Below are 20443 nucleotides of genomic sequence, written 5' to 3'. Positions count from 1 at the left end.
ACTTGGTGAACAAACACTTGATATACACTCTCCGGATGTACTTCGGGTATCGCCTGTTGTCCGAGACCACTTGCATGGTTAGCAAGCGTTGTGGTCTAATGGCCCTACCGGGCAAACACTTTGGGTTCGCGAGGACTTAGAGTGCTGGTAGTGGTTGGCGGACCCAACACTCTGGGTACCTCCGGGTACTTGGGGTTGGTTGAGGACTTGGTGAACAAACACTTGATATACACTCTTCGGATGTACTTCGGGTGTCACCTGTTGTCCGAGGCCACTTGCATGGTTAGCAAGCGTTGTGGTCTAATGGCCCTACCGGGCAAACACTTTGGGTTCGCAAGGACTTGGAGTGCCGGGACGGGTTGGCGGATCCAACACTCTGGGTACCTCCGGGTACTTGGGGTTGGTTGAGGACTTGGTGAACAAACACTTGATATACACTCTCCGGATGTACTTCGGGTATCGCCTGTTGTCCGAGACCACTTGCATGGTTAGCAAGCGTTGTGGTCTAATGGCCCTACCGGGCAAACACTTTGGGTTCGCGAGGACTTAGAGTGCTGGTAGTGGTTGGCGGACCCAACACTCTGGGTGCCTCCGGGTACTTGGGGTTGGTTGAGGACTTGGTGAACAAACACTTGATATACACTCTTCGGATGTACTTCGGGTATCGCCTGTTGTCCGAGACCACTTGCATGGTTAGCAAGCGTTGTGGTCTAATGGCCCTACCGGGCAAATACTTTGGGTTCGCGAGGACTTAGAGTGCTGGTAGTGGTTGGCGGACCCAACACTCTGGGTACCTCCGGGTACTTGGGGTTGGTTGAGAACTTGGTGAAGATACCCCTGTCACCTTGTTCGAGGCCACTTGCATGGTAGCAAGCGTTGTGATACAATGGCCCTACCGGGCAAACACTTTGGGTTCGCAAGGACTTGGAGTGCCGGGACGGGTTGGCGGATCCAACACTCTGGGTACCTCCGGGTACTTGGGGTTGGTTGAGGACTTGGTGAGCAAACACTTGATATACGTTCTTCGGATGTACTTCGGGTGTCACCTGTTGTCCGAGGCCACTTGCATGGTCAACGGTTGAGGTGGTGATGGCGGGTCGGTGCTGTAGGGTGCCGGCCTGTTGGCTGCCTTGGCCGGGTTGGTTGGTTAACACTTGATTGAGCTTGCACCCGAGGGTAATGGCACTTGAAGGTGGGTACCGGCCGGCTGACCTGGTGTGATGGTTGGTTGGTGAACACTTGGCGGTACTTGCACTTGGCTGTGCTTGGACTTGAAGGTGGGATCCGGCTGGCCTAGGCCATTGGTGGTTGGTTGGTGGGTTAGCCCTTAGCTGGGCTGGCTGGCTGGCTGGCCATCGGTGGTGTGGTGTGGTGAGGTGTGTGGAGTCGAGCATCGCGCGCCGTTGCCTTCTTCGGAGTGTTGTAGGTACGCAAGTGCTTGCAATGCCAAGATGTTGGTGATGGAGTGACATTGCCTTCACCATGGAGTTGCGGGTACTTAGGTACTTGCAAGGAGATGGTGGTATGGTGGTGTTGCGTGTGTGGTGTTCGATTAGAAAGATATAATTTCTAAGTCCGGATTAGTGCTGTCAGTGGGCCGCCGCTAACAGGTCCTGCACGGCCACCGTGGGGCTTGACTTGGCGCTATTCCGGACTTGGGGCGATCACGATGTCCCCGTGCGGGACTTAGAAGATGGAAGAACACAAGTACCCTTATCCCATGACTTGTGAGCGATTGGCATACGTTACCACATGAAGAGAAAAATTGGCTAAGTCCCGGATCCATATTATATGAAGAGAAAAATCGGCTAAGTCCCGGATCCATATTATATGAAGAGAAAAATTGGCTAAGTCCCGGATCCATATTATATGAAGAGAAAAATCGGCTAAGTCCAGGATCTATATATAATAACCTAATAATCGGCTAAGTCCAGGATCCATATTATATGAAGAGAAAAATCGGCTAAGTCCAGGATCCATATATAATAACCTAATAATCGGCTAAGTCCAGGATCCATATATAATAACCTAATAACAGGCTAAGTCCAGGATCCATATTATATGAAGAGAAAAATCGGCTAAGTCCGAGATTGGGTCTGTCAGACATACACTTTCAAGATACCACACAAGCAAGCAAGATGGCCTAGTGATGGATCCATATGATATGAAGAGAAAAATCGGCTAAGTCCAGGATCCATATAATATGAAGAGAAAAATCGGCTAAGTCCCAGATTGGGTCTGTCAGAAATACACTTCCAAGTTACCACACAAGCAAGCAAGATGGCCTAGTGATGGATCCATATGATATGAAGAGAAAAATCGGCTAAGTGCAGGATCCATATAATATGAAGAGAAAAATCGGCTAAGTCCCAGATTGGGTCTGTCAGAAATACACTTCCAAGTTACCACACAAGCAAGCAAGATGGCCTAGTGATGGATCCATATGATATGAAGAGAAAAATCGGCTAAGTCCCAGATTGGGTCTGTCAGACATACACTATCAAGTTACCACACAAGCAAGCAAGATGGCCTAGTGATGGATCCATATGATATGAAGAGAAAAATCGGCTAAGTCCCAGATTGGGTCTGTCAGAAATACACTTCCAAGTTACCACATGAGCAAGCAAGATGGCCTAGTGATGGATCCATATAATATGCAGAGAAAAATCGGCTAAGTCCCAGATTGGGTCTGTCAGAAATACACTTCCAAGTTACCACATGAGCAAGCAAGTTACCACATGAAGAGAAAGCCGGCAAAGTCTGGGAATGTTACCACATGAACTGGAAAATGGGCAAAAACCTACCTTCACAGGGAACGTGAATAAGTAAGGCTGTAGACATCGGATCGACAAGCCAAAGACTGATATGGAAAGGAAATGAGTAGTACTAGCTTTCCTGAGAGTTGCAGAGCTTAGACTGCATATGAACGAAAGTTATTAAGCGTCAAAGTCAGAGAAGTTACCCAAAGGAACACAAGTTCCAACTTAGAGCATGTATACCGCCTAGACGGTAAGAGGTACGGCCAGGCTGAGGAATAAGGAAATGTTGGCCAACATGTTCCCTAACTATCCCCCGAAGACCGCAAAGCAATCCAACATCAACCAAGAAAGTTATAGCCCGATCAAGGAAACACCTACTTTGCACCGATATTGCACCAAATACATGTACCAAGCACCTTCGGTTGCATACCTGCAGGGGCTTACCATAGTAGGCCATGGAAGACCGATATACCGAACATAATCACTTTCTATCTCCTCGGGTGTTTGAGATAGCGCTTTGCGGTACAAGAACGAAAGTTAGACTTTATCTTGGTGCATCTTTTTGCCCAAGATCACAAGACCCTATCTACCAAGGCAAGAAAGTTGTGTGGGGACAAAATGTCCAAAAGTGCCCAAAGTGGCACACTTGAACCATATATTCGAGAAAAACACAAGTGTGGGCCCGAGCTAGCAAGTTGAAATGTTCTGACCGTCAGTAGCCCTAGTTGAGGTGCACTTATCATTATATGAGGCCAACGTGCCAGCTAGTCTCTAAAGGGGCGATATGGGTGTTCCAAGGTTTGTACCCAATTGAGGAAAAAACAGGGTAAGGTACGGTGTACCGCGAATAACTCGGGCTATAGATGTCCGATCGATGAGTTTGGCATATGTATGGAAAGGTCTCGACGAGACCTAACTACCCTGAAAGTATGAAGGCAAAGACTTGAATGACCGGGAAGTTATTAAGTGCACAAGTGGTAAAGTTGCACCAAAGTCCATGTTACCCGAAGTGGTACATGAACACCCAATATTCGACCAAAACACAAGTTTAGAGACGAGCTAGCGAGCTACATTGTTCAGACCGTCAGTAGCCCGCATCAAGACACGCATTTCATTATATTGAGCCTAGCCGCTAGCTCGACTCGAAGTCGGTCATATGGTTGGTTGATGGTTTGGACCGACCACGTGGTGTACCAAGGTGATGTACCTTTCATGAATTAAAACTCTGGCTGTATGGCACTGAGCGACAAGCTAAGGTGTGATTTGGAATAGTCTTGAGTGGGACTATTTAGGAAAAATGCGAACAAAAAATCACAAAGTCCTTGGGCGAAGCTATTAGCGAAACATAGAGCAAATTGGTACCAAAAACTATGGAAATGGGACTTGAGTCAAAAATAACCGCAAGTTGGAGAAGAGATAGCAAGCTTGCGTAGAACAATTATATTTGGTGCATGGTATCACCAACAAAAAAGTATATGGGGCCAAGGTGCTGGCTGGCCTCCAAAGTGGAGATATGGGCGATCCAAAGTTTGTACCCAAGAACGAACAAGTATGGAAAAAACAGGGTAAGGTACCAAGTACCATTAATAACTTCGGCTGTAGATGGCCGAGCGAGGCAAACGGCTCACCGTTGGAAAGGTCTTGGGGAGACCTATCTACCCTGAAAGTTTCATGAGGCTGAGTTGAAAGACCACGGAGATATTAGGTGATGATGGTCCAATTCGGGGACCAAGTCGCAGGAAATGGCGCTTGACCAAAATCACCCTTGGAAGGTGAATACCGGCTTACCGGTAAGAGATAGCGACTTGGCGTAGAATATTCATAAGTTGGGCGTGTAGAGACGCAACTTTTATTATATGAGGCCAACCCGGTCAGGGTGCTCCAAGTCGGTCGTTTGGTTGGTTTATGGTTTGGGCCGACCACGTGGTGTGCCAAGTTGAGGTACCTTTCATGAATTATAACTTGGTCAGTTTGGCACCGAGCGACAAGCTGCGGTGTGTTTTGGAATGGTCTTGAGTGGGACTATCAAGGAAAAATACCAATCGAAAATCAGCTTGTCCATGGCCGAAGCTATTAGTGAAACATACAGCAAAATGGGTCCAAAAACGAATGAAATGGGAATTGGACCAAGAATAACGGCAAGTTGGAGAAGAGATAGCAAGTTGGCGTAGAACAATTATATTTGGTGCATGGCATGACCAACAAAAAAGTATATGGGGCCAAGGTGCTAGCTGGCCTCCAAAGTGGAGATATGGGCGATCCAAAGTTTGTACCCAAGTACGAACAAGTATGGAAAAAACAGGGTAAGGTACCAAGTACCATTAATAACTTCGGCTGTAGATGGCCGAGCGAGGCAAACGGCTCACCGTTGGAAAGGTCTTGGGGAGACCTATCTACCCTGAAAGTTTTATGAGGCTGAGTTGAAAGACCACGGAGATATTAGGTGATGATGGTCCAATTCGGGGACCAAGTCGCAGGAAATGGCACTTGACCAAAATCACCATTGGAAGGTGAATACCGGCTTACCGGTAAGAGATAGCGACTTGGCGTAGAATATTCATAAGTTGGGCGTGTAGAGACGCAACTTTCATTATATGGGGCCAACCCGGTCAGGGTGCTCCAAGTCGGTCGTTTGGTCGGTTTATGGTTTGGGCCGACCACGTGGTGTACCAAGTTGAGGTACCTTTCATGAATTATAACTCGGTCAGTTTGCCACCGAGCGACAAGTTGCGGTGTGTTTTGGAATGGTCTTGAGTGGGACTATCAAGGAAAAATACAAGTAGAAAATCAGCTTGTCCATGGCCGAAGCTATTAGTGAAACATATAGCAAAATGGGTCCAAAAACGAATGAAATGGGACTTGGACCAAGAATAACGGCAAGTTGGAGAAGAGATAGCAAGTTGGCGTAGAACAATTATATTTGGTGCATGGTATGACCAACAAAAAAGTATATGAGGCCAAGGTGCTGGCTGGCCTCCAAAGTGGAGATATGGGCGATCCAAAGTTTGTACCCAAGTATGGCAAAAACTGGTAGAGGTACCTTTCATGAATTATAACTCAGGCTGTATGGCACTTAGCGGGACGCTTGACTCTGGTATGGAATAGTCCTGAGTGGGACTATCAAGGAAAAATACGAACAAAAAATAACCATGTCCACGGACGAAGGTATTAGCGAAACTTAGAGCGAAATTGCGACCAAGTCGCTGGAAATGGCCCTTGAACCAAGTATACCGTCAAGGCGGTACGAGATAGCGAGTTGACGTAGAACATTTATAAGTTTGCCTTAACGAGACGAAAGTTTAGTTATATGGGGCCAACCCGCCCAGGGTTGTCCAAGTCGGTCATATGGCTGATCGAAATTTTCGACCAAGTACTGAGAAAACAGGGTAAGGTACCAAGTACCTCGAATAACTTCGGCTGTAGATGTCCGAGCGAAGCAAACGGCATAGCGTTGGAAAGGTCTTGAAGTGCTCTAAACACCCTGAAAGTATGAGAACGCTATCTGGAAAACTTGTGGAGATATTAGAGAAACATAGGGCCCAAAAGATACCAAGTCGCAGGAAATGGGCCCTCCAAGAACACCCTAAAATCCCAATTACGGCTAAGTTGCAGGCCAGCTAGCGAAGTGAATTGTTCTAGACATAACTAGAACACGTTGATGCGCAACTTTTTGAATCAGAACTTTTTTCGATATCTGGCCCCCAAAGGGGGGATATGGGCGATCAAAGGATTTTTCCAAGTTTCGGTACTTTTTACGGTATCGCTCATAGCTCCGGCTGTATGCAAGCAAATGACAATCTAAGACATGATTTGGAAAGGTATTGAGCAGTACTAACTTACGTTAGAACACAGCGAAGCGCTATCGGTTCATGGCAAGGCCGATATAAGCAGTCAAAGATGAAAAATGTTGACAAAATGAACAAAAATTACCTTGGTACGCGAATAGCGGCCAGGGATGAAGAGGTACGAAGGTGGTGTAGAACAATTATAATTAGGGCTTGGTACGCTCTAAAAGTTTGCCGAAGACTGCAAAGCGCTCAGACCCATAGAAAGTGGCCATTTGGGCCGAACAGTGCGTGCAAAGAGGTGAAAATGCAAAAATTGCACTTTGGGGGGCGATTTGCGGGGGGAAGGAGGGGTCGGAGGGCAAAATGTCCCTTGACCAAAAAGTCTTATCTCGTCGAGATCTACAACATTGCCGAAGACCGCAAAGCGCTAGCTCGCAATCGAAAAATCGAGAATTTGAAAATTTTCTAAGTCTTTGGCTCCCTAAGGAAAAGTTTCAAAAATCACGTTTGTCCCCAATTTTGAAGGGGAAGGAGTCGGTTCCGGGGCAAGGTGTCTTCGGCAAAAAGTCTTATCTTTTTGCGTACTTTCGACTAGTTCAATAAAAATTTTTGACCCAAAATTTGTTCGGCGGACCCCTAGGTCGAAAAACCCGAAAAAATCCCAAAAAAGTCGAAAATGTCGAAAAATGAGAAAACCTCATATTCGGACTCTACACGAGCCCCAGATATTGAAAAGTGAAATCCGCGGTCGATTTGGACCAAAAAATTGACCTAGGCAAAGTTGTATGGAGGTAGGGACCCCTGAGAAAAAAGTTTGGTCCCGAGGCTCCTTGGACCACCAAGTCCCTAGGTCGGACCAAAATCGGAAAAAATCCGACCGAAGTCGAAAGTGTCGAAAATTTTAAAAAACCCCTTTTGGGGCCCTATGGCCTCCCTAGATAATGAAAAGTGAGGTCCGCGGCCGATCCGGAAGAAAAACTTGACCTAGGCAAACTTGTATGACGGTGGGGACCCAAAAAAATTTCGATGAGTGTAGTTTAGACAGGCCGGAAAATGTATCGGTGGTCCGTATCAAGGGACGTCTTTTAGTTCCATGGGGTGGTGGTCGTCGAACAAAGTCGCCTAGGTCGACCACCAGAAAGACCAGTCGTGTTGTAATGGATGTTTTGGCCACTTTGCTAGGGAAACCTAGTAGGTCGAAGCAAATTTGGGGTTCGAGATGCGTTGGTGAAAGTTGGTCCAACCTAGGTGTGCTTGGTGGAGGTTGACCATGAAAGTAGAGCATGATGGGAATGACCATAACTTTGGTTCTAGATGTCGGATCGGTACACTTGAGGCAGTTTTGGAAAGGTGAAGGCCTGCTCTAGCTATGTATCCTACCAAGCTGAGCGCCTACTAGTGACCCGGAGGAGGTATTAAGGGTCAAAGGCAAAAAGGGGTACCCTAAAGTGCATGTGACCAAGAAAATGGGAAAAACGGTATCGCCTATAGCTCAGGCTGTATGGCTCGGATCGGAAAGCTTGGATATGCGTTGGAAAGGTCTTGACGAGCGCTAGCTATGTGTCCTACCAAGCAAAGCGCTAGGTGTTGAGCAAGTCGGTCATATTAGAGGGCAAAGGTGAAAAATGGTGGTTTAGAGGCGAAAATTCACCTTATGATCGAAAATAGCGGGCGAACGATAAGAGCTACGAACATGGCGTAGAACAATCATAAGTACGTTACCACAAGACCTAACTTTGGCCAATATAGAGCGAGAAGATCGGAGGTACCCATCAGGGTGATATGGCTGGTTCAAAGTTGGACCAAAACGAGACTTGAGAAATGGGTTGAAACACGGTATCGCGAATAACTCAGGCTGTATGGAACGGATCGACAAGCTAAGATCAGTGTTGGAAAGGTCGAACCGAGCGCTAACTATAATCCCGAACAACCGAAGCGCTAAGTGTTGAGCAAAACTGAGTTATTAGGCGACAAAGTGGAAAAATAATACCAAAATGGCCAAAAATCACACAAGACCAAGAATACCGAGCAGGCGGTAAGAGATAGCGGGTTGACGTAGAATACTTATAAGTTTGCCTCTACAAGACCTAAAAGTCGGCCATAAAAAGCGAGAAGATCGGACCACTCTGGAAGGGTGATACGAGTGGTCAAAAATTGGCAAAAATGAAACATGGCTAAAATGGATTTGACTTGTGCACCGTATAGCTCCGGCTGTATGGCATGGATTGTTAAGCTAGGATATGTTTTGGAAAGGTAACACCCAGCGCTAGATACGACTAGAAGAAAGCAAAGCGCTAACTAGCATGATTTGGAAGTTATTAAGTGTCAAAGTCGAAAAATGTTACCAAAATTGAAACTCGAGTACATTGGGCCAAAAAGTACAAGTTGTGAAATTTGGACTTACGAGTAAAATACCGAGCAGGCGGTAAGAGATAGAGACTTGGTGTAGAACAATTATAAGTTGGGCATGTTATAACCTATATTTGGCCCGAACATAGTCTCGAGATCGGTGGTACCTAAAAGGGTGGTACAGGTGTTAGATGGTTTTCCCAGAGCATAAGCTCCACATGATATGGAAAACGGGAAACATCATAACTTCGGCTGTATGGCATGGAATGGAACGAACAAGGTATCGATGGAAAGAGAAAAGGTAGCGCTAACTATAATTCCTTCCAAGCAAAGCGCTAGCATGTGACCGTTTGGGTGTTATTGTGAGTCAAAGTCTGAAATTGTTACCACGAGAGGCGAAAATCCAACTAAGTCCATGAATACCGGGCTGGCGGTAAGAGATACGGCTTGGCCGTAGAACATTTATAAGTTGGCCAAGACAAGGCCTAAGTTTCGTCCATAGACGACAAGAAGATCGAAGATACCTGAAGGTGAGATATGGGCGTCCCAAAGTGGGCCTTTGAAAAAGTGACAAACTTCCCTTATAACAGCATACACCAAATATCTCTGGCTCTATGGCACCGAATAAGAAGTTGAGCTCAGCGACAGAAAGGTGATAGTCAGCGCTAAATATCATACGAACAGAGTGAAGCGCTAAAGGGAAAGGATCTTGGTGATATAAGGTGACAAAGTCGAGAAAAGTTGCCTCAAAATCATGAAAAATGTGAAAAAATGGCTAAGTCCCGGGTGCCTTAAGGGCAGGTTAATCGAATGTACCGAGCTGGCGGTACGAGATAGAGACTTGGTGTAGAACAATTATATGTTTGGCATGGCAAGACCTACATTCGGCCAATACAAAGTGAGAAGATCAAAGATACCCGCAAGGGTGATATTGGTGTCCAAAGGAAAAAAGCACTAAGTCTTGGGAAACTTATATGAAGAAAAAGGACCCTGATGGGTCATATGGGATGGATCGAAAAATCGGCTAAGTCCCAAAATGGGGATGTCAGAACTACACTCATGTGTTACCACATCAAGCAAGGCAAACTTATATGAAGCAAAGGACCCTGATGGGTCATATGGTATTGATCGAAAAATCGGCTAAGTCCCAAAATGGGGATGTCAGAACTACACTCAAATGTTACCACATCAAGCAAGGCAAACTTATATGAAGGCAAGGACCCTGATGGGTCATATGGTATTTTACGAAAAATCGGCTAAGTCCCAAAATGATGATGTCAGAACTACACTAACAAGTTACCACACCAAGCAAGGCAAACTTATATGAAGCAAAGGACCCTGATGGGTCATATGGTATTTTACGAAAAATCGGCTAAGTCCCAAAATGGGGATGTCAGAACTACACTCAAATGTTACCACACCAAGCAAGGCAAACTTATATGAAGGCAAGGTCCCTGATGGGTCATATGGTATTTTACGAAAAATCGGCTAAGTCCCAAAATGGTGATGTCAGAACTACACTAAAATGTTACCACACCAAGCAAGGCAAACTTATATGAAGGCAAGGACCCTGATGGGTCATATGGTATTTTACGAAAAATCGGCTAAGTCCCAAAATGGTGATGTCAGAACTACACTAAAATGTTACCACACCAAGCAAGGCAAACTTATATGAAGGCAAGGACCCTGATGGGTCATATGGTATGGATCGAAAAATCGGCTAAGTCCCAAAATGGGGATGTCTGAACTACACTCAAATGTTACCACATCAAGCAAGGCAAACTTATATGAAGGAAAGGACCCTGATGGGTCATATGGTATTTTACGAAAAATCGGCTAAGTCCCAAAATGGGGATGTCAGAACTACACTCAAATGTTACCACACCAAGCAAGGCAAACTTATATGAAGGCAAGGACCCTGATGGGTCATATGGTATTTTACGAAAAATCGGCTAAGTCCCAAAATGGGGATGTCAGAACTACACTCAAATGTTACCACACCAAGCAAGGCAAACTTATATGAAGGCAAGGACCCTGATGGGTCATATGGTATTTTACGAAAAATCGGCTAAGTCCCAAAATGGGGATGTCTGAACTACACTCATATGTTACCACACCAAGCAAGGCAAACTTATATGAAGCAAAAGACCCTGATGGGTCATATGGTATTTTACGAAAAATCGGCTAAGTCCCAAAATGGGGATGTCTGAACTACACTCATATGTTACCACACCAAGCAAGGCAAACTTATATGAAGCAAAAGACCCTGATGGGTCAAATGGTATTTTACGAAAAATCGGCTAAGTCCCAAAATGGGGATGTCAGAACTACACTCATATGTTACCACACCAAGGAAGGCAAACTTATATGAAGCAAAAGACCCTGATGGGTCAAATGGTATTTTACGAAAAATCGGCTAAGTCCCAAAATGGGGATGTCAGAACTACACTCAAATGTTATCACACCAAGCAAGGCAAACTTATATGAAGCAAAAGACCCTGATGGGTCAAATGGTATTTTACGAAAAATCGGCTAAGTCCCAAAATGGGGATGTCTGAACTACACTCAAATGTTACCACATCAAGCAAGGCAAACTTATATGAAGGCAAGGACCCTGATGGGTCATATGGTATTTTACGAAAAATCGGCTAAGTCCCAAAATGGGGATGTCTGAACTACACTCAAATGTTACCACACCAAGCAAGGCAAACTTATATGAAGCAAAGGACCCTGATGGGTCATATGGTATTTTACGAAAAATCGGCTAAGTCCCAAAATGGGGATGTCAGAACTACACTCATATGTTACCACACCAAGCAAGGCAAACTTATATGAAGCAAAGGACCCTGATGGGTCATATGGTATTTTACGAAAAATCGGCTAAGTCCCAAAATGGGGATGTCAGAACTACACTCAAATGTTACCACACCAAGCAAGGCAAACTTATATGAAGGAAAGGACCCATATGGGTCATATGGTATTTTACGAAAAATCGGCTAAGTCCGAAAATGATGATGTCAGAACTACACTCATATGTTACCACACCAAGGAAGGCAAACTTATATGAAGCAAAAGACCCTGATGGGTCAAATGGTATTTTACGAAAAATCGGCTAAGTCCCAAAATGGGGATGTCAGAACTACACTCATATGTTACCACACCAAGCAAGGCAAACTTATATGAAGCAAAGGACCCTGATGGGTCATATGGTATTTTACGAAAAATCGGCTAAGTCCGAAAATGGGGATGTCTGAACTACACTCAAATGTTACCACATCAAGCAAGGCAAACTTATATGAAGGCAAGGACCCTGATGGGTCATATGGTATTTTACGAAAAATCGGCTAAGTCCCAAAATGGGGATGTCTGAACTACACTCAAATGTTACCACACCAAGCAAGGCAAACTTATATGAAGCAAAGGACCCTGATGGGTCATATGGTATTTTACGAAAAATCGGCTAAGTCCCAAAATGGGGATGTCAGAACTACACTCATATGTTACCACACCAAGCAAGGCAAACTTATATGAAGGCAAGGACCCTGATGGGTCATATGGTATTTTACGAAAAATCGGCTAAGTCCCAAAATGGGGATGTCAGAACTACACTCAAATGTTACCACACCAAGCAAGGCAAACTTATATGAAGGCAAGGACCCTGATGGGTCATATGGTATTTTACGAAAAATCGGCTAAGTCCGAAAATGGGGATGTCTGAACTACACTCATATGTTACCACACCAAGCAAGGCAAACTTATATGAAGCAAAAGACCCTGATGGGTCATATGGTATTTTACGAAAAATCGGCTAAGTCCCAAAATGGGGATGTCTGAACTACACTCATATGTTACCACACCAAGCAAGGCAAACTTATATGAAGCAAAAGACCCTGATGGGTCAAATGGTATTTTACGAAAAATCGGCTAAGTCCCAAAATGGGGATGTCAGAACTACACTCATATGTTACCACACCAAGGAAGGCAAACTTATATGAAGCAAAAGGACCCTGATGGGTCAAATGGTATTTTACGAAAAATCGGCTAAGTCCCAAAATGGGGATGTCAGAACTACACTCAAATGTTATCACACCAAGCAAGGCAAACTTATATGAAGCAAAGGACCCTGATGGGTCAAATGGTATTTTACGAAAAATCGGCTAAGTCCCAAAATGGGGATGTCAGAACTACACTCAAATGTTACCACACCAAGCAAGGCAAACTTATATGAAGCAAAGGACCCTGATGGGTCATATGGTATTTTACGAAAAATCGGCTAAGTCCCAAAATGGGGATGTCAGAACTACACTCAAATGTTACCACACCAAGCAAGGCAAACTTATATGAAGCAAAGGACCCTGATGGGTCATATGGTATTTTACGAAAAATCGGCTAAGTCCGAAAATGGGGATGTCTGAACTACACTCAAATGTTACCACATCAAGCAAGGCAAACTTATATGAAGGCAAGGACCCTGATGGGTCATATGGTATTTTACGAAAAATCGGCTAAGTCCCAAAATGGGGATGTCTGAACTACACTCAAATGTTACCACACCAAGCAAGGCAAACTTATATGAAGCAAAGGACCCTGATGGGTCATATGGTATTTTACGAAAAATCGGCTAAGTCCCAAAATGGGGATGTCAGAACTACACTCAAATGTTACCACACCAAGCAAGGCAAACTTATATGAAGGCAAGGACCCTGATGGGTCATATGGTATTTTACGAAAAATCGGCTAAGTCCCAAAATGGGGATGTCAGAACTACACTCAAATGTTACCACACCAAGCAAGGCAAACTTATATGAAGGCAAGGACCCTGATGGGTCATATGGTATTTTACGAAAAATCGGCTAAGTCCCAAAATGGGGATGTCTGAACTACACTCATATGTTACCACACCAAGCAAGGCAAACTTATATGAAGCAAAAGACCCTGATGGGTCATATGGTATTTTACGAAAAATCGGCTAAGTCCCAAAATGGGGATGTCTGAACTACACTCATATGATACCACACCAAGCAAGGCAAACTTATATGAAGCAAAAGACCCTGATGGGTCAAATGGTATTTTACGAAAAATCGGCTAAGTCCCAAAATGGGGATGTCAGAACTACACTCATATGTTACCACACCAAGGAAGGCAAACTTATATGAAGCAAAAGGACCCTGATGGGTCAAATGGTATTTTACGAAAAATCGGCTAAGTCCCAAAATGGGGATGTCAGAACTACACTCAAATGTTATCACACCAAGCAAGGCAAACTTATATGAAGCAAAGGACCCTGATGGGTCAAATGGTATTTTACGAAAAATCGGCTAAGTCCCAAAATGGGGATGTCAGAACTACACTCAAATGTTACCACACCAAGCAAGGCAAACTTATATGAAGCAAAGGACCCTGATGGGTCATATGGTATTTTACGAAAAATCGGCTAAGTCCCAAAATGGGGATGTCAGAACTACACTCATATGTTACCACACCAAGCAAGGCAAACTTATATGAAGCAAAGGACCCTGATGGGTCATATGGTATTTTACGAAAAATCGGCTAAGTCCCAAAATGGGGATGTCAGAACTACACTCAAATGTTACCACACCAAGCAAGGCAAACTTATATGAAGCAAAGGACCCTGATGGGTCATATGGTATTTTACGAAAAATCGGCTAAGTCCCAAAATGGGGATGTCAGAACTACACTCATATGTTACCACACCAAGCAAGGCAAACTTATATGAAGCAAAGGACCCTGATGGGTCAAATGGTATTTTACGAAAAATCGGCTAAGTCCCAAAATGGGGATGTCAGAACTACACTCATATGTTACCACACCAAGCAAGGCAAACTTATATGAAGCAAAGGACCCTGATGGGTCAAATGGTATTTTACGAAAAATCGGCTAAGTCCCAAAATGGGGATGTCAGAACTACACTCATATGTTACCACACCAAGGAAGGCAAACTTATATGAAGCAAAGGACCCTGATGGGTCATATGGTATTTTACGAAAAATCGGCTAAGTCCCAAAATGGGGATGTCAGAACTACACTCAAATGTTACCACACCAAGCAAGGCAAACTTATATGAAGGAAAGGACCCTGATGGGTCATATGGTATTTTACGAAAAATCGGCTAAGTCCCAAAATGGGGATGTCAGAACTACACTCAAATGTTACCACACCAAGCAAGGCAAACTTATATGAAGGAAAGGACCCTGATGGGTCATATGGTATTTTACGAAAAATCGGCTAAGTCCCAAAATGGGGATGTCAGAACTACACTCAAATGTTACCACACCAAGCAAGGCAAACTTATATGAAGGAAAGGACCCTGATGGGTCATATGGTATGGATCGAAAAATCGGCTAAGTCCCAAAATGGGGATGTCAGAACTACACTCAAATGTTACCACACCAAGCAAGGCAAACTTATATGAAGGCAAGGACCCTGATGGGTCATATGGTATTTTACGAAAAATCGGCTAAGTCCCAAAATGGGGATGTCAGAACTACACTCAAATGTTACCACACCAAGCAAGGCAAACTTATATGAAGCAAAGGACCCTGATGGGTCATATGGTATTGATTGAAAAATCGGCTAAGTCCCAAAATGGGGATGTCAGAACTACACTCAAATGTTACCACACCAAGCAAGGCAAACTTATATGAAGCAAAGGACCCTGATGGGTCATATGGTATTTTACGAAAAATCGGCTAAGTCCCAAAATGATGATGTCAGAACTACACTCAAATGTTACCATACCAAGCAAGGCAAACTTATATGAAGGAAAGGACCCATATGGGTCATATGGTATTTTACGAAAAATCGGCTAAGTCCCAAAATGGGGATGTCTGAACTACACTCATATGTTACCACACCAAGCAAGGCAAACTTATATGAAGCAAAAGACCCTGATGGGTCAAATGGTATTTTACGAAAAATCGGCTAAGTCCCAAAATGGGGATGTCAGAACTACACTCAAATGTTACCACACCAAGCAAGGCAAACTTATATGAAGCAAAGGACCCTGATGGGTCATATGGTATTTTACGAAAAATCGGCTAAGTCCCAAAATGGGGATGTCAGAACTACACTCATATGTTACCACACCAAGCAAGGCAAACTTATATGAAGCAAAGGACCCTGATGGGTCATATGGTATTTTACGAAAAATCGGCTAAGTCCCAAAATGGGGATGTCAGAACTACACTCAAATGTTACCACACCAAGCAAGGCAAACTTATATGAAGGAAAGGACCCTGATGGGTCATATGGTATTTTACGAAAAATCGGCTAAGTCCCAAAATGGGGATGTCAGAACTACACTCATATGTTACCACACCAAGCAAGGCAAACTTATATGAAGCAAAGGACCCTGATGGGTCAAATGGTATTTTACGAAAAATCGGCTAAGTCCCAAAATGGGGATGTCAGAACTACACTCATATGTTACCACACCAAGCAAGGCAAACTTATATGAAGCAAAGGACCCTGATGGGTCAAATGGTATTTTACGAAAAATCGGCTAAGTCCCAAAATGGGGATGTCAGAACTACACTCATATGTTACCACACCAAGCAAGGCAAACTTATATGAAGCAAAGGACCCTGATGGGTCATATGGTATTTTACGAAAAATCGGCTAAGTCCCAAAATGGGGATGTCAGAACTACACTCAAATGTTACCACACCAAGCAAGGCAAACTTATATGAAGGAAAGGACCCTGATGGGTCATATGGTATTTTACGAAAAATCGGCTAAGTCCCAAAATGGGGATGTCAGAACTACACTCAAATGTTACCACACCAAGCAAGGCAAACTTATATGAAGGAAAGGACCCTGATGGGTCATATGGTATTTTACGAAAAATCGGCTAAGTCCCAAAATGGGGATGTCAGAACTACACTCAAATGTTACCACACCAAGCAAGGCAAACTTATATGAAGGAAAGGACCCTGATGGGTCATATGGTATGGATCGAAAAATCGGCTAAGTCCCAAAATGGGGATGTCAGAACTACACTCAAATGTTACCACACCAAGCAAGGCAAACTTATATGAAGGCAAGGACCCTGATGGGTCATATGGTATTTTACGAAAAATCGGCTAAGTCCCAAAATGGGGATGTCAGAACTACACTCAAATGTTACCACACCAAGCAAGGCAAACTTATATGAAGCAAAGGACCCTGATGGGTCATATGGTATTGATTGAAAAATCGGCTAAGTCCCAAAATGGGGATGTCAGAACTACACTCAAATGTTACCACACCAAGCAAGGCAAACTTATATGAAGCAAAGGACCCTGATGGGTCATATGGTATTTTACGAAAAATCGGCTAAGTCCCAAAATGATGATGTCAGAACTACACTCAAATGTTACCATACCAAGCAAGGCAAACTTATATGAAGGAAAGGACCCATATGGGTCATATGGTATTTTACGAAAAATCGGCTAAGTCCCAAAATGGGGATGTCTGAACTACACTCATATGTTACCACACCAAGCAAGGCAAACTTATATGAAGCAAAAGACCCTGATGGGTCAAATGGTATTTTACGAAAAATCGGCTAAGTCCCAAAATGGGGATGTCAGAACTACACTCATATGTTACCACACCAAGGAAGGCAAACTTATATGAAGCAAAAGGACCCTGATGGGTCAAATGGTATTTTACGAAAAATCGGCTAAGTCCCAAAATGGGGATGTCAGAACTACACTCAAATGTTATCACACCAAGCAAGGCAAACTTATATGAAGCAAAGGACCCTGATGGGTCAAATGGTATTTTACGAAAAATCGGCTAAGTCCCAAAATGGGGATGTCAGAACTACACTCAAATGTTACCACACCAAGCAAGGCAAACTTATATGAAGCAAAGGACCCTGATGGGTCATATGGTATTTTACGAAAAATCGGCTAAGTCCCAAAATGGGGATGTCAGAACTACACTCATATGTTACCACACCAAGCAAGGCAAACTTATATGAAGCAAAGGACCCTGATGGGTCATATGGTATTTTACGAAAAATCGGCTAAGTCCCAAAATGGGGATGTCAGAACTACACTCAAATGTTACCACACCAAGCAAGGCAAACTTATATGAAGCAAAGGACCCTGATGGGTCATATGGTATTTTACGAAAAATCGGCTAAGTCCCAAAATGGGGATGTCAGAACTACACTCATATGTTACCACACCAAGCAAGGCAAACTTATATGAAGCAAAGGACCCTGATGGGTCAAATGGTATTTTACGAAAAATCGGCTAAGTCCCAAAATGGGGATGTCAGAACTACACTCATATGTTACCACACCAAGCAAGGCAAACTTATATGAAGCAAAGGACCCTGATGGGTCAAATGGTATTTTACGAAAAATCGGCTAAGTCCCAAAATGGGGATGTCAGAACTACACTCATATGTTACCACACCAAGCAAGGCAAACTTATATGAAGCAAAGGACCCTGATGGGTCATATGGTATTTTACGAAAAATCGGCTAAGTCCCAAAATGGGGATGTCAGAACTACACTCAAATGTTACCACACCAAGCAAGGCAAACTTATATGAAGGAAAGGACCCTGATGGGTCATATGGTATTTTACGAAAAATCGGCTAAGTCCCAAAATGGGGATGTCAGAACTACACTCAAATGTTACCACACCAAGCAAGGCAAACTTATATGAAGGAAAGGACCCTGATGGGTCATATGGTATTTTACGAAAAATCGGCTAAGTCCCAAAATGGGGATGTCAGAACTACACTCAAATGTTACCACACCAAGCAAGGCAAACTTATATGAAGGAAAGGACCCTGATGGGTCATATGGTATTTATCGAAAAATCGGCTAAGTCCCAAAATGGGGATGTCAGAACTACACTCAAATGTTACCACACCAAGCAAGGCAAACTTATATGAAGGCAAGGACCCTGATGGGTCATATGGTATTTTACGAAAAATCGGCTAAGTCCCAAAATGGGGATGTCAGAACTACACTCAAATGTTACCACACCAAGCAAGGCAAACTTATATGAAGCAAAGGACCCTGATGGGTCATATGGTATTGATTGAAAAATCGGCTAAGTCCCAAAATGGGGATGTCAGAACTACACTCAAATGTTACCACACCAAGCAAGGCAAACTTATATGAAGCAAAGGACCCTGATGGGTCATATGGTATTTTACGAAAAATCGGCTAAGTCCCAAAATGATGATGTCAGAACTACACTCAAATGTTACCATACCAAGCAAGGCAAACTTATATGAAGGAAAGGACCCATATGGGTCATATGGTATTTTACGAAAAATCGGCTAAGTCCCAAAATGGGGATGTCTGAACTACACTCATATGTTACCACACCAAGCAAGGCAAACTTATATGAAGCAAAAGACCCTGATGGGTCATATGGTATTTTACGAAAAATCGGCTAAGTCCCAAAATGGGGATGTCAGAACTACACTCATATGTTACCACACCAAGGAAGGCAAACTTATATGAAGCAAAAGGACCCTGATGGGTCAAATGGTATTTTACGAAAAATCGGCTAAGTCCCAAAATGGGGATGTCAGAACTACACTCAAATGTTATCACACCAAGCAAGGCAAACTTATATGAAGCAAAGGACCCTGATGGGTCAAATGGTATTTTACGAAAAATCGGCTAAGTCCCAAAATGGGGATGTCAGAACTACACTCAAATGTTACCACACCAAGCAAGGCAAACTTATATGAAGCAAAGGACCCTGATGGGTCATATGGTATTTTACGAAAAATCGGCTAAGTCCCAAAATGGGGATGTCAGAACTACACTCATATGTTACCACACCAAGCAAGGCAAACTTATATGAAGCAAAGGACCCTGATGGGTCATATGGTATTTTACGAAAAATCGGCTAAGTCCCAAAATGGGGATGTCAGAACTACACTCAAATGTTACCACACCAAGCAAGGCAAACTTATATGAAGCAAAGGACCCTGATGGGTCATATGGTATTTTACGAAAAATCGGCTAAGTCCCAAAATGGGGATGTCAGAACTACACTCATATGTTACCACACCAAGCAAGGCAAACTTATATGAAGCAAAGGACCCTGATGGGTCAAATGGTATTTTACGAAAAATCGGCTAAGTCCCAAAATGGGGATGTCAGAACTACACTCATATGTTACCACACCAAGCAAGGCAAACTTATATGAAGCAAAGGACCCTGATGGGTCAAATGGTATTTTACGAAAAATCGGCTAAGTCCCAAAATGGGGATGTCAGAACTACACTCATATGTTACCACACCAAGCAAGGCAAACTTATATGAAGCAAAGGACCCTGATGGGTCATATGGTATTTTACGAAAAATCGGCTAAGTCCCAAAATGGGGATGTCAGAACTACACTCAAATGTTACCACACCAAGCAAGGCAAACTTATATGAAGGAAAGGACCCTGATGGGTCATATGGTATTTTACGAAAAATCGGCTAAGTCCCAAAATGGGGATGTCAGAACTACACTCAAATGTTACCACACCAAGCAAGGCAAACTTATATGAAGGAAAGG

The sequence above is a fragment of the Anopheles coustani genome (assembly GCF_943734705.1).
Source record: "Anopheles coustani chromosome X unlocalized genomic scaffold, idAnoCousDA_361_x.2 X_unloc_53, whole genome shotgun sequence".
NCBI classification, from domain to species: domain Eukaryota; kingdom Metazoa; phylum Arthropoda; class Insecta; order Diptera; family Culicidae; genus Anopheles; species Anopheles coustani.
Note: the sequence above shows the minus strand (reverse complement) of the source record.